General features: G+C 43.1%; 1 protein-coding gene across 1 annotated transcript in view; it reads right to left on the bottom strand.

Annotated features, from left to right (window-relative positions):
* The window catches only part of MID1 (midline 1), a 179,600-nt gene that overhangs the window by 138,831 nt on the left and 26,074 nt on the right, over positions 1-14,695 (bottom strand). The window lies entirely within an intron of this gene.

Genomic DNA, 14,695 nt, shown 5'->3' with positions numbered 1-14,695 from the left:
AAAAACAGATTGGTCAAGGGTGTGCCAAATTTCAGTTTCCAGAATGGCAAAGAAAGAGTAAACTGAGAATGCAAAATAATCTCTTAAAAATGCACGTAAAGGAAGTGGGCTTCCTACAAGCCACAGAAATTTTCCCTGCACTGTGTTTCTTTCAAGGGTGTTGCTTATCACCCTGCAAGACAAGAAAGTGCAAGGGAAGTAAATCCTCCAGAACATGTGAATCATTTAAAAAAAACAAACACAAAAACCAGAAAACAGACTGATTGATCAGATACCTGCAATTTCACTTACAAAACAAACCTCTCCATGCCAACAAACACGTTTTGTTTTGGGGCTACACCAGGCAGAGCTCAGGGGCCACTCTTGGCTCTGTGTTCAGGGGTTGAACTGAGGCCGGGCAGCAGGCAAGGCAAAAGCCTCGATACCTCAACTACTTCTCTGGCACCCCCGCTCCCCACAAAGGAGTTTGAAGAGAATTCTAGACAAGGCCAAGCAGGAAGTGGACAGTGCTCTCTCAAGGTGCCCAGTCTCCATGGCAGGGCACCCACTACCATGTCCCCACAAAACCTTCTGCGCTACCAAAGTCAGCTTCACATGCTTGGACAGAAAAATGCAAAGATATCTTTTCTTGGCTTATGTCTCTACAAGTTGTGATTTCATTGGTCTTTTAACAACAAACCAAGTCCACAAAGAGAAGAGAGCTTATCAAAGTCATCCGCCCTGTCCACAGAAAACAGCACAAGTATATCACTGCACAAAATTGGAAAGAAATTTTCATTAAAAGATGTGAAAGCACTGCTTTTGATGAAAGAGCAATGAAACTGGCCCGATTTCTACTGAATCTGCCCATCATGTCTGTGTTTTGGCACTGCAGTGGAAAATTTGCCTGAACATCTCAAGTGGAAACACTAGGAAACAAACATTGACCCCACCCCTTAAAAAACAAAAGAAAATGACAACCAACCAATTTTATATCTAAAGAGCATAAACTCAGAACCTCAATAGGAAATTCCCCACTGTCAGAAGGTCTCAGGCATTTCATATCATTTACAGTTTATGCCACAAAAATAAAGCATCTAGTTTTTAAGGGCAACGGAAACCTAATTTATTTTACACTGAAAATGATGGATGTCTTCCAGGTCTACAGTATAGCACGTATCAGGCAAAAATTTAGTTCCGAAGTCAGTGACTCACATGTGAAAGAGAAGGAAGAGAGTAAGAGTCTGACACCTAGTTTCCTGTCAGAAGTCTCGAAGCAGCCGCTTAGAGAATGGGCCAAAAGTATGGTGGTGGCAGAAATGGAAGCCACTGATTCCTGTGAAATCACAAATCACACTCCAGACAAAAGCCCGTAACTGCCGCCTTCCCAGCACGTTCTTGCAATTAGATTTCTACTTTGACATCCCCATATACATTCCCAGAACTATTCCAGGTCGATATGAAACCCTGTGTGCATCTAGAATGCAGTGAGTGACTTGTGGCTCTCTCAAAAATATGTATGTGTGTATCCCTGGGCACAGTAACTGCCAAACGACTCTGGATTTGAGCAAAAGTATGTAGCACATGAACCTCAGTTAGACAAGCCTCCTGTCTTTGACTACTCTGGGAAAAACCTGAAACATGTGTTTCACTAATAAAAAAAACATATTGTTATTTTCATATAAATTGATTCACAGTAATAAAACAGTGAAAGTGAAAAAATAAATAAATATTGTATAAATAAGAAAAAAAAACCCTTTTTTTTTTAGTTTTAGTTTTAGTTTTTAGTTTTTAGCTACCATTCTTTTTTAGTTTGGGGTAGGCCACGTCCAGCAGTGCTCAGGGTTTTCTCCTGGCTCTATGCTCAGGGATCACTCCCGGTAGGGCTAGGAGAACCAAATGAGGTGTCAGGGATCAAACCCAGGTGAGCCTCATTCAAAGTAAGTGCCCTGCCAGCTATACTCTATGTTTCCGGTCTCACTAACATTTTCACAATACTGACAAGGGTTTCCCAGTGATTCGAGAGCTGACATGTGATCTAGCTTCTGCAGGACTGACTCATTGAATTGGTTGTCTGCAGCAAGTGAATTGTACCTGGATAAAATGCTCAATCTTTACTCACTGCACTTCCTTTGATCCCTGGCATACTGCTTGGGCCGCCTGGTCTCTCTGACACACAGCCTCCATGCCATTTTCACCTGTGGCACACTCTCCTAGGAGCCCTGGGGGTCAGGCCATGTGGCTGTGCTGCTCTGGTAGGCTGGGCAGGGCTTCTCTATCCTGCCCAATTATTGTCCACCAGTACATCAAGAAATAGTTGCTGATGGTGGTCACTGAAGCCTTTCCAATTGTTGGCTGAACTCTGGAAAGCTTGAGTTCAAAGACTGGTCTCATGAATCATGGAGGTTATGTCAAGGTTACAGATGAACTGGTTCTAATTGCATGAACAAATTGGAAAAATGTTTTCAAATACGGTAGTTGCTCTTCTCAATAAAAATGGCCATTTTTCTCTTACTGTCAAAAGTTAGCCTCACACAAAAACCTCGTGTACATAACGCCGCCAAATAACTTCGGAATTCTAAGAAAAATATAAAGTGACCCAGAGGCCAGAGTGATAGTTACAGCGGGTAGGGCATTTGTCTTACATGTGGTCAACCTATTTTACCCCTAGTACCCGGTATGGTCCTCTGGGAAGTGCCAGGAGTGATCCCTAAGTGTAGAGCCAAAAACAGGTTCCGAGCACCACTGGGTGTGACCCAAAAAAACAACCATAAAATAATGCCCCTTATTCACAGCTCCTGAATGAAGAACATTCTTTAAACGTTTCCCGAAGCCTATGTGCCAGTGAGGGCCTGTGACCAAACCTTTCTCTTGCTTTTTCTTTTCAGGTTGTAACACAAAGAGGAGGCCCTCTTTTGTTCTGAGTTGTTATTGTAAAGCAGCCTGTGAGAGAGGGAGCATGGTGGGAACAGGACAATGAGAAGGACAAGAGCACTAACAAACGAAAACAGGATATTAACAGTAGCACTGGGCAGTGTCCACACAGAACAAAGGCCAGTCCCTTCTTGGGAGAAATTTCAGCGAAAACACTTTTAGCAGATTTAAATGCTGAGGAGGGAATTCATTTTCTAGGCAGCAGGGGCTCTTTAAGGCTGTGCAGTAAAAGTAGGTTATCATTAAGATACACACACAATTTCAACTATCATAAAAATAAAAGTGCTTTCAAATCACTCTGCTTTCAACCCAGGACCCACTCTTTGAAATGTCTAGGCACCTATTTTGCTTTATCCCAAAATACAAGAGGCATTTTTTAAAGTAAATGAAATAGTCATTTCTAATAGATCCATTTCAGAGTTCAGCATTAGAAACCAACATTGTTATGACACATTATGGAAACCACTAAAAGTCTAATTCCATCCATCATCAAGAATATTGGCTTAGTAAATAACTCAGCTAATGTTATAGAGATTCCTAAGGAAATTGGATTCTTTATAAAATGCGATTATCTCTACTCAGACCCAATACTAAAATCCACTTTAAGTAACACCTGTAAACAGGGTTAAGAATGCTACGTACCTATGGGATGAGTTCTGTGTTGAAAAACATCACCGCAACTAAGCAGCTAATGTGAATTTAACAGACAACACAATCATGCTTGCATCCTTGAACTTGCCTTCTGATGCAAATTCTGCTAAAGCTGTTTAACATGATGCATTAATAAAATAACCTCAACTTTGTCTACTCTTAGACTGACAAAAAACAGAACTATTGGAAAAATCCATGTATCCTATCTTGCACTGCATCTAAAAGCCACTATGTTTATTTTTTATCTCTTCTGTTCTACTCTTTTCCTCCCTATCCCATCCTTGTCTTCTATTGTGAAACATGAACTAACTGGCTTTCTTCTTTGACATCATGTGTTTCTTCTAGCTTTCCCTTTGAAGTCCCTGTCAGAAAGCATAGGGTTAAGCCAGAGCTCAGTTAGTCTGACTATCTGTGGTCTGGTTTGGGGGTAAAAACCGCTGGTTTGATGTCACGCAAAGAAATATGTACCTTGAAACAAGATAAACCTGAGTTCAAACTCTGGGCTCAGCCATTTCCTAGCGAAGCAGCTAGGAGCCTGCACCCGACATATCTTCCAGTCACAGATAGTCCATATCGGCCTTGGTTTCCTTATCTGGAAACTGCGGACAATGGGAGCAATCTCAGAGGATCCTTGAGAGTTATGCAAAGGGCGAGTTTTTGAAATGCCTGGCAAAACTGGGCTCCCACAGCCTTCTTCCCCTCTCCTCTGAATACATTCATATCTATAAATTTTATTGCAAATGTCTGCGAGTCATTTATGGAAGCAGGAAGGTCATAAGGGTGGTGAAGGTCTTCTGTGAAAGACCAGCGCATGAATAGTAAGGATGCTCGCATTTGGCTCGGGAATACTGACTGCTCTTTCTCATCATCTTCTTCATCACACCGGCAATTGCATTGCCTTCCCAGACTCAGGCACACCCCGCCTGCTCATGGCCACTGTCTCTCCCACAGTTTTCTCGGGCTTCAGTTGTCTGTTCTCCAGACTTTGGGATCCTTTAGGAAATGAGAGAGACTGGCCTGAGCGAGGAAGTGAGATTCAAGAAACAAGAGAAGGTTCAGATGTTTCTGACTTGCAAGCCAGCAAATCAGTTCCCGTTCCCGTGTGGGATGCTGGTAGAGGACGGGCGAGCCTGGGATCAGAGACAAAGAACATTCTGGTCAGCGCCGGCAGCAGCAGCAGAACTTCTATGCCTCTAATTCCATGGGGTGCTTTGAGTTTGCTGCTCTGGGAATGCACTGATGAACAATGGGTGCAGACACTGGGCCTGGCAGAGCTTACGATGTGATAAGGGAACCTTCAAGTGAGGCAGGAAATGGGTGAGAACATGTGATCATTTCAAGGAAACATACATAAAAGGAAAGCAGTACAAAGCAGAGAGAGAGGAGCGTGAGACGGAAAGCAGGTCAATCTGAGCACAGAAGCTGTTTTGACTCGTGTCTGTGCAGGCTTTCTTGATATTTGGCTTTGTCCTCTGTCAATAAACTTGAGTATAAAATCTCCAGCCTTCGGGCAGAACAGTGATTAGATTTCCCCAGGTGTTCCATGTTTCGTTTCAGATTTCCTTAAGGACTGATTTCGCGTTCAAGGACACTTGACTCTAGCTGTTTCTTGCATGAAAAGACAAAGTGGAAAAATACTGGAAAGCAGAGCCTCCTTATGTGATCAATGCAATTTGAGAGAAAATGCCCATAAAATCATATGGTGGATCAAACGAGGGTCCTTACAAACCTCTGAGTGTCGGGGTGCTTGGTGGCAGGACACTGGCCCCACACTGATGAGAACGATAGTCAGGGGTACAGCCTTGGGTGTGGTGGAACTGAAGAAATATTTGGTTTGGGGTGGGGTGGGATGAGTTTGGGGTGGGGTGGGGTGGGGTGAGTTTGGGGTGCAGTAGGTGAGGTGCCTGTCCTGTATGCTGCAGACCCAGGCTCAATCCTGGCATCCCACATGGCCCTCCTCCCCAGCACCACCAAGAGTGATTCCTCAGTGCAGAGCTGGGAGTAATCCCCGAGCATTGCTGAGTATGGCCCCAAAACAACCCCCCCTCAAAAGGCACCAAAAAACCATTTGGTTTTGTGTGAAATCACCTCCATTTGCCTCTCTAGAAGAGGATGTTTCAGATGTAAAGGTAAGAAGAGTGGAAACAGAAAAAGGAAGCAGACAGTGACAGTCAGGGGTTCTTGAATGCAGGATCAATGGTGATCCCATTACCAGAAAACTTCTTCGCTGTCTCGTTGACAATGACAAAACAACAACAAAAACAAACAAACCAAAAAACCCAATGACAATAATGACAAAGGGGATCTCAAAATCCACAATCACTGGCTTCTGGCTAGATCATTTTAATAGCTGTCAGATTATAAATTTAAGAGTTTTTCTCACTCTCTCACTTGCGCACACACACACACACAGTCTCTATTTCTCTCTCTCAGTTATGGGGCCACACCCACACCCACACACACTCTCTCTCTAAGTCTTGGGGGCAACTAGCAGTGCACAGGGCTTATTCCTGGATCTCTGCTCAGGGATCATTCCTGTTGGTGTTCGTGGGACCCTATGTGGTCAAACTGGGGTTGGCTGCATGCAAGGCAAGAGCCTTGCCCCTATCCTATGCTTCCAGTCCCCACAGTTAAACTCTTCAGGAAGGGACAAGAGAAGTGATGAACACAGTGGTGTGGCAGAAAAAAAATTTCTACTGTGCCCCTCAAAAAGGACAAGAGAATCCTTGGGATTCTGGGTTATGGGTGATGGGTGCCAGGGAAAACAATGAAAAGCCATAGGAGAAGACAGAGGGACAAGTTAGATGGGTTATAAAGCAAACAATTCTGTCAGATGTCTCTAACCCATGCGCTTTGGGAGTTAAAAATCCAAACAAACAAGAATTAAATGGTTTCTCTGAAGGCTTAAAAATTCTACCAAAAAGTCACACACATGCATACATACATATTTGCAATCTATATGGAAAGAAAGCCTACTAATGCTATGAGGTTTCTACTGACTTTAAAAAATACTTCTAAGGCTGGGGCAGGAGTGATAGTACAGCAGGTAAGGCCTTGCATACGGCTAACCTGAGTTCAATCTCTGACATCCCATCAGGTCCCCTAAGCACTGCCAGGAATATATTCCTGAATGCAGAGCCAGGAGTAACCCCTGAGTACCACTGGGTGTGGCCTAAAAACAACAAAAATACTCCTAAGGCAGCCTAAACTGAGGGATTTTCCTTGCTTGGTTAATACCAAGCATATTTTCATACTGTGGCTTTGAGAGTATGCATGTAATTTGTAAAATAGGAAGATATTCCATGATAATACCTTCGAATATTAGACAGTTATGATGGTAGGGACTTGACTCCAAGAGGACTTGTTGTAATGTTGTTTAGGATTATGTGAGTGTTCAAGGAAAAGGGTATTATTACACTAATGAGTGTTCCTCTCACCATGTACATTTTATCCTTTCACTGAATTCACTCTTATGAGTTTTGAAATATAAAAAGAGAGACATTGAAAGGACTCAGTACGTGTCATGAAACCCAAGACCCGCAAATTCACTTACAGAAAAATGTGTAGCTTTGACCACAGTGATTTTTTTCCAGGTGGCTAAGTTATTTTACAGCAGAGATACAGGTATGTTTGATATGGAGATGAATATTCATGACAGGAAGTATCACAATTAAAGGGAAAACAACACATGCTGGGAAAGAACTATTTGGAAAGCCTGCTACCCTTTAGTGTATGGTCCATATTGATGGTTTTACATAGGCCGGTACAGAATTTCTGGAGCTTGCCCTTGTTTAAATCAACAGACACCGGATTGGGGCACTGTTCCAAACAGTTCTGGTTGGCCTGTATCTAAATTCTACCTAGTGACTCCCTCTTGCAAAGGGAGGCAAGGATTCTGTTTCACAATGTTCTTCATTCACTTCCTGAGGACACAGATTGGGCAACTTATGGGGCACAGAGCAGAGGACTGGTGACTTTCCAAAAAGTCGCTTTGCCAGGCCCTGAGCCACATGCCAAGCAACCTCCTGGAACAGCAATTGCCAAAATATCAAGGGGCAAGGTCCAAAGAGGGGCGATGCAGTCCCCTTCTCCATCACCCCCAAAGCCTCACCTATCAGTATGCGAAGCGATTCTTTGCATGGGTACTTCTGCAACACTTCCCCATTATAGATTCAACTCCCAGGTTCTTGGTGCATATTAGGCCCCTGGAGTGTTGTTGAGCTCCCAAACCTCTGTTTCTCCAGCCAAGCATCCGTGTATCACCCCCCACCCCGGCCCATGTCCACTCAGGATCTCAAAAACGCCTGACACCTGGTTAGCCACTCTGATCCACAGCCTTTCTCCCACGCTGGCTTATCAAAGGAAAATAAAAACAAAACACCAGAGCCCGCTACAATATGAGGGAGACAGTAATGATGGAGGGTTTAGAGGGAAGTGGGTACATTCCAAGTTCTTTCATAGCTCTGATTTTGTAACCCATTTATTTCTTCATTTATTTATTACTAATATTCTTTATTTATTACTAAGACTTCATTTTCTCCTCAGCAGAATCTGGCTGACAATGGCACACAAGACCAACTGGCTGAATGAAAACTGTGTGTGTTATGTGTGCGGACATATAGCATTAGAAAAGGAGGAAAAAAGACCAGTGTCTTCCTAATCAAGCACAATTTCCTGTTCAGTGACTGTAGTTTAAAAACGGACCATCTGGCCTCCCTGCTACTGGAGGCTTTTGGCTCCTTACTTCCTGGCTATCTTTAGCAAAATATTATAATTTCACTTATAACTTATTTTTATCACATCGCATTTCCTTCTGTGGACTACTTTAAGAAACAGGGTAGAAAGCATTGTTCTGTTCCCAGGAAAGTCCTTCTCACTTCTAAGTGACAGGTCTGTCAGGAGGAAAGTGTACTTGAAAGAGGAAAATGAAGTGAAATCAGGACATTCGTGAGCTAAATTTTTTTAGCCAGAAATACTTCTGCCAGTGAGTGTCCACCCTCTCCTGCTCTATTCTAGTGAGAATTAAAATCCTCAAACAAATGGCTACCACTGCCCTGTTCATTCAAGGTGTTATTGGGGCATGTTAGCATGTCCCAAGAAATCAGTCAGTGGGGCTGGAGAAATAGCACAGCGGGTAGGGCATTTGCCTTGCGCGCGGCCAACCCGGGTTCGATTCCCAGCATCCCATATGGTCCCCTGAGCCCAGGTTCGATTCTCAGCATCCCATATGGTCCCCTGAGCACTGCAAGGAATAACTCCTGAGTGCAGAGCCAGGAGTAACCCCTGTGCATCGCTGGGTGTGACCCAAAAAGCCAAAAAATAAAATAAAAAAAAAAAAAAGAAAAGTCAGAAATGCAGTATTCATGTCTGTGTTGGAAAAAGATTACAATAAAAGTCCAGTCAAATTCCAATTTATTGACATCCTCTGGAAATGGTAACTTTCTGGTTAATTAAATTTTCTGGTTAACTAACCACCCCCCAGAAAAAAAAAACTTTTCTGCTTAAATCCTCATTGAAACATTACTAAGACGCATGAGTCTACAGTTATAACTACAAACCACATACTGGATCAAATTGAAAGGTTCTTAGGTAATCCCAAATTTTATTGTTCCTTACAGCCATCATTCTAAATATTTTTCTCATTTGATCATCACCGTCAGTCACAGTCACAGTCCTCCCGTTGTTCATCAATTTGCTCGAGCGGGCCCAGTAACGTCTCCATTGTGAGACTTATTGTTACTGTGTTTGGCATATTGAATACATCACAAGTAGCTTGCCAGGCTCTGCCATGCGGGCGAGATACTCTCAGTAGCTTGCCGGACTCTCCGAGAGGGGCGGAGGAATTGAACTCGGGTCAGCCATGTTGGCTGCGTGCAAGGCAAATGCCCTACCGTTGTGCTATCGCTCCAGCCCATTTGATCATAAAAACAGATAATTTAAAAGGCTGAGCTGAACATATATTTATATCCACGACCATGTATTTTTACATGAATCCATACTATCACTCTTCTCCTTGTATTTCACAAATATCTTGGGAAAGTATAACCTAAAACTATGGCAAAATCTTATATGCCTAAAACTCAACTATCAATCACTTTGTAAAACACAGTTCTTTAATACAAAAATAAAAGAGAAATAGTAAGTTATTTTTCTAAGTGCTTGTGTGCTAGAGGAAACAGACAAAAATTCCTCCTCTAGGGGGCTGGAGTGATAGTACAGAGGGTAAGGAGACAGCCCTGCATGTGGCTGACCTGGGTTTCATCCCCAGCACTCCGTATGGTCTCTGAACACAGAGCCAGTAGTATGCCCTGAGCACCATTGGGTGTGGCTCAAAAAACCAAACATAACAAAAAATCCTCCTCTACTTAATACTCATGTAGGTGTAAAAAGTGAGTATGTTATCAAGTGTTTATTTATTTGAGGGTAGGGTTGGCAACAGCTGGAGCTGCTCAGGGATTATAACTAGTTCTGTGCTCAGGGATCACTCCTGGTGGTACCAAGAATCACATTGATGGTGGCCATGCAAGACAAACATCTGACCTGCTGAAGTAGCCCTCTAGACCCCAAAGGAATAATTTTGATAAGGTACTTCCCACTGGGACTGGAGCAACAGCACAGCGGGTAGGGTGTTTGCCCTCTCAGAGAGCCCAGCAAGTTACCCACCCACACAGCAGAGCCTAGCAAGCTACCCGTGACGTATTCAATATGCCAAACACAGTAACAAGTCTCACAATGGAGACATTACTGGGCTCGCTCGAGCAAATCGATGAACAACGGGAAGACAGTGCTACAGTGCTACTTCCCACTGACTTCAAAGTAAAGTTTCTCTTGCCGATGTATATAAATCTTAACTTACCAAGATGAAACTTACAGTGGATCCAAACTGGCTGCAAATGTGCTTGCGACCACACCTGGCTTGGGCTTCACGGTTCAATTTCCCACAGAAATTTATACCGTGATGCCTTGAATTACCAAATAATAACTTCATATTGAATTAAATTATTGTCCAACAAAGAGAACTCTAGTCTTACATTAGACTTCTTGGGTAAGACTACTGTAGACACTATATATATAAATTGTCTCTAAGACCCACCCAAACTCTAAATAGCAGGTGTCATTTCCCCCACTGTGCTATGAGGAGACTAAGATGCAGAGTTCTGCACTTTAGTTCTCATGTGGCAGAAGCCAGGGCCCAAGTTTCTCAGCAATACATCACTGTTATATCCACCAGATAAATAGAAATTTCTGATGTAGAAATATCAAGAAAATGTGGATTCTGCTAGGACTTCAGCCATTTCCAAAGATTGAACTGAAAAAGCATCAGATAGGTATCCATGGGTTCTGCATCTTCACAAGGAATCTCAGGTCAGGAATATCACCAGCTACATGTAATCCAATTTCCCTGAGAAGGACTGACATCTGAATCATACTGAATAGTGGGTTCTTTCAACATGAAAGAAAATTAGCAGAAAAGCCCAAGGCTGAACAAATTCCATGAAGTCATTCATCAGTATCTCCCCCAAGGGTCTGTGAGGCTACATATAGGTGCAACTGGCTTTCCATCCCATCTACTCAGTGGAGAATGAATGGCTTGTAACCTCCCAGTAAGCAAGTTCACAGGAGACATATATCAGTTATAGTTAATGTTTACTGGAATTGATGTAAATATTTTAAAACACATAACTATTCTAAGCACATGTGATTTCCATTTTATTTTATGAAACACTAAAAATCCACTTGTCCACCCCATTAATTATAAGCGGCTCTTGGCCCTGACCTGCATATAATTCCCTCGGACATAAATTGGAACAAGGTGTTCAGAATGGAAGCGGCCTATGCCCCAAACGAGCAACACTATGTCAGGTTTCCAAACCTCTCAAGAGTGGAACCTGGCATTTTTTCTAAGATTACAGGCAGTTTATGAATTTAAAACAAGGACTTAAAGACTCACCGCAGTTTAAACGTAAAGTAACTCCTGAAATATCCAAAGTAAATAGGGCTAAGGAGCCCCTGGGGACACTAAAAGTTTGCTCTGAGAAGAGAACCACTCTTTGGTAGGTGGTATTTCTTTGCACCAAGTAGTGGACATGCTGTTCAACCAGAATTAAGCAGAGTGAACAAAAACCTTGGAGGCATAAAGCCCTCTAGAGATCTAAAGGGTTCCCAAATGGGCCGTGTCGTGCAAAATATTTCTCCTTCCCCTTCGTGAATGATTGACTTTGCACCGCCCATTAATCCCCAGTGTTGAAGGCGGAAAGGAGAATGGTTGACTTTTCTAATGATATTTTTCTTGACACCAATGTAATACATATTCATTTCTAACATTCCCCCAAAGCAAAATGCCCACAGAAGACTAACCACTGAAAAGCAGCACGGGCGGACTGATCTTTCTCGTCATTTTTCTCTACATCTTATCCACAAACATGGGGTTCTACTTTGGCTTTGCAAGTTGTTATTTTAAATGTAATATATATGGTAATTTTTCATGTTCAAAGACTCTTTTGATTTCTCAGGATTAACCTTAAGTACCTTTTAGTACAACTGAAGTATTACTGCCACTTGCCAAACAGACCGTGGAAGCTGAAGATTTAATAAAGATTAAAATGGGAGCAATTTATTTTCCCTATTACAACAGGAATGGTCAATGAGGCTGATATTGCCCCCAAGGGGGAAAATTAGTTCTTGGTGGCAAAAAATACTCTTTTCTACGTACAAAGCACAGTACACACAATGGATATATAGTGATAGCTGGCTGATTAGAAAAAAAGAGATTTGAAAGGCCTCCCTGGGAGGGGCCCGCAATGAAAATAGCTTGTGAAACACCACGTGATGGGTCAGACATGAGAACACTGGCCTTGGCATCTCTCGGCCTCAAACAGATGAATTTTTCCCCTTGGAATGCCTCATCCTTGAATGAATCCCAGCCTATTTCTGAACTGAAGAAACTGAGGTTCCAAGAAGCGTTAGATTTGTGACGCCCTGCCAGGTTCAGCATGTTTGTTTTTTTTCGGCCATGAATATTCCTAAGTGGTCAGTGAGGTCGGAGATGGCAAGCAGGTGTTGCTCAGAAGCTGCTGTGCAGGGCCAGGCTCCAGGTGGACCAGCTCTTACTCTGTGCTGCCCTCTGGTGCCCTCTGCATGTCTCCTCCCAACAACCTCTAGGTGCCTCCAACTCTGAGCATCTGTTCGCTGGTGTTTCCTGGCACAGTCACAAAGGAGGTAATGAAAGAGAGAAGAAAATGCCAGAAGATACAGACTTCCTTGCAGGAAGGAACAAGTGTCTGGAGGAAGGAAAAGCTATAAAGTCTCTCACCTGCCCTTTCACCCTGGGAGAGATGGAGCAATCGGCCATAAACTGCTACGACCACAAGTCATAGAACACAAAAAGGAAGTGACAGTGGGTGGCAGGTGCTCAGTGGGTCCAAATGCACTCGGACCTCCAACTGTGACACCACTGCACTCAGACCTCCAACTGTGACACCACCGCACTCAGACCTCCAACTGTGACACCACCGCATTCAGACCTCCAACTGTGACACCACCGTCTTACGTCCTGTTCTATAACACAGCTGATGTTCCAGTAGGGAGATAGGCCAGGTGGTCTGGGAACTGAAAATATAGCAGCTTTTCTAAACGATGACAATGACTTAGAAGCTATAATATGTGCAAGGGACTCATGTTGTTGCTGCTCTGAGGGTGGAGATGACCATGTGAGAAAAAGTGTCGGTATGACTTCAGAAGAAAGCATGGGGTCCACATGACAGTCATCGTGGGCATGGACAGTTCAGTCTTCCAATCCCAAGAAAATGGATTCTGCCAACAACTGGATTGAGTTTGTTAACATATTCTTCTCCAGGGCTTTGAGTTAAGAACCTAGTTTGAACAGTACCGTGTGATTCTTGCTTCATGGAAGCCCAAGCTAGTAAATAGGTGTGACTTAACCTGTAAGTAGGTGGAATTGGTTACTTGGCTCTAGTAAACAGATTCACCTTCACTTCTCAGCTTGACAGTCAGACCGAGTGTACCTATGAATGAATGATATCCTTATAACTCTTGGATTAGGTCATCATTTCTCAGCTGGCCTCCTGCAGACTCTCAGTATATTTTGAAGTTTCCACAGACAAGAATCACGTAAATGAGGGTGAAGACAAGGGGATCAACTACAAGGACGGGGGGACCATGGGAAGGAAACGAGGATGGGGGAGGCAGACAACGTTGAGAAACACTGTCCTAGGTCACAGATAATAGTCATGATCATTGCAAATCATTTCCGATCTTAGGCCTCTCGCTCCATTTCTCAATCCATTGCGATCTACAATTATTCTGTCAAACAAGTCAGAGTTCTTGATCCCTGACTGGATTGAGGGCCTCGTAGGAGGACGTGTATCACCTTTCATTTCAGGATCAACTCTTTAGGGTTCTCCACCCTCCCATCTGGTTGACTTTGCACCTTCTCCAGCTCAGGCATTCATCTAATAGTTTTTCATTTTACCCATTTAGGACTTTACTTTCTAATCTGCCTCTGCGAGTCCCCTCTTCAAACCTTCTGAGGCTTGAAGGAGTTCTCGATGCCTTATACAAAAAGGCAGGTAGAAATCTGGAGGACACATGCCCTGATTTTCTTAAACTTTTATTATGGAAAACAGAAGCAATGATTGCTAAGTCATGTGCTATGGTGGGAAGGAAGAGGAAGGAGTTAGGTCTGATTTTCTTAAAAATCCGTAAAAGTGTACCAGAGCAGTGAGGAAGAATAAAAAAGATGGTAAAGCACAAACAATGGAACTGGAATATGAAAACACTTAAATGTCACCATGAGGCTAGGTTAAAGCTTGTTTCCATTACTTTCCAATTCTTCAGGAGGCAACTGTCTAAAATAATGGTTGGAGGAATCACTTGTGATGGGATATGTGTGTTGAAAGTAGACAAAGGACCAAATATGCAAGTAGAGAGAGAAAGAAAAGTGCCTGAAAGAAAAAGAAAGAAAGTGCCTGTCATGGAGACGGGGGAGTGGTGGGGTAGTAGGAGGGGTACTGGGGACATTTGTGGTGGGAAAACTACACCGGTGGAGGGATAGGTGTTCGATCATTGTATGACTGAAACTCAATCCTGAAAGCTTTGTAACTATCTTACG

Source organism: Sorex fumeus, unplaced genomic scaffold (genome assembly GCF_029834395.1).
Source record: "Sorex fumeus unplaced genomic scaffold, SorFum_2.1 ptg000086l, whole genome shotgun sequence".
In the NCBI taxonomy this organism is placed as follows: Eukaryota; Metazoa; Chordata; class Mammalia; order Eulipotyphla; family Soricidae; genus Sorex; species Sorex fumeus.
Note: the sequence above shows the minus strand (reverse complement) of the source record. Positions and strands in the feature narration are given on the sequence as shown.